This window comes from Phascolarctos cinereus, unplaced genomic scaffold, assembly GCF_003287225.1.
Source record: "Phascolarctos cinereus isolate Bilbo 61053 unplaced genomic scaffold, phaCin_HiC Scaffold_9;HRSCAF=440, whole genome shotgun sequence".
In the NCBI taxonomy this organism is placed as follows: Eukaryota; Metazoa; Chordata; class Mammalia; order Diprotodontia; family Phascolarctidae; genus Phascolarctos; species Phascolarctos cinereus.
This window is the reverse complement of record NW_027556402.1, coordinates 111899008-111900437: the sequence shown is the minus strand read 5'-3', so window position 1 is coordinate 111900437 and position 1430 is coordinate 111899008.

Here is a 1430-nt window from a genome sequence, read left to right as displayed (position 1 = left end):
TGATTTGTCCTACAACCCACAATCTGGAGCTGTATTTGATTAAATGGTAAGATAAAGAACAAGTGTTGAATCCTTTGGAACTTTAGGATTCTGTCGGATCAAGAGATTTAAAAAAATATATAAAACTAATTACCTTGTTCTTTTTTTCTCATTTCAACTTGATTTTAACAGTGCTCATCATCTAGAATGAGGGCCCAAAGTTTACCATCTGAATGTTTCCCCATTTATATTCCAAACAACCTTTAGTTCTTTGCATTTATGAAATAATTATTGATAAAAATCACAATGTAACCACATTTGAGAGAAGATAAATGAAGAGTATAGTGATCAGGAGACCTTGCTTTTAAAGTAGATTATTTTATTAGTTCCACAGCTGCCAGGAGAAGTATTAGAGTAGCTTCCGGTCAGTGGCTCCCTTGGGAGCCCCTTTTGGGAAGACAAAATGTGACTCCGTGGTGGGTGTAGCAGGGAGGATGTGGTGAAAAGAGGGTCCATTCTTACTCTAGAATAATGATAGGAATGTGGTTCTCAGGATGGAGCATGGATTAAATTTTGTTGTTGTTTTTTTCAGTCAATTAATCATGTTTGACTCTTCGTGACCCCATTTGGGGTTTTCTTGGCAAAGGTACTGGAGTGGTTTGCCATTTTCTTCTCCAGCTCGTTTTATAGATGAGGAAATTGAGGTAAACAGGGTTAAGTGACTTGCCCAGGATCACACAGCTAGTACTAGTGTTTGAGGTCAGATTTGAACTCAGGTCCTCCTGACTCTAGCGCTGTCACTCTATCCACTGTGCCACCCAGCTACCCCTGGATTAAATTAGCTGTACTTGACCATCCCCAACCCTTCACCCCTATACTTTGCCTCATCTTTTGTGTTCCCTCCAGTGACAAGGGAAGCAGCTACCAGTTACAGTTGCAGTAGCAATAGCAGAATTAAGTTTGTGACAAAGCTTACTTCAATATTGGAGAGGAAAGCCTCCTTCCCACTTGGAGTTTAATTGGACAGCACTAAGTGAAGGACAACTATGAATCAGCTAATTAGCAGCCTTCCAAAAACTGAATTCCAATGAGTCTTCCCAGCGGATTGTATTCATAGTGATTGGTTACTGGATTCCATTCTAATCATTTTATGAATCTTTATTACTTAACATTTCCATTATTCATGGGGAAATGAACTACTTATTCCATACTTGATTCATGTTTGTACCCTGACTTTTTTTTCCCTTCTCCCTTTGTTAGGAAGAACTCTTAGACTTTGAGCCCATAATCATTTCTACAATTAGGAACTTCATAAGTAGCAACTTTCCCCAGGGAACTAAGATAGGGGCAAGAGACAGTGAACATGAGAATTGGGAGCCCTACTTCTTCCAAGTGGAAGTCAGGCATCTCCAGAGCAATGAACCTAGGGAAAATCTCAATGACAGATCAAG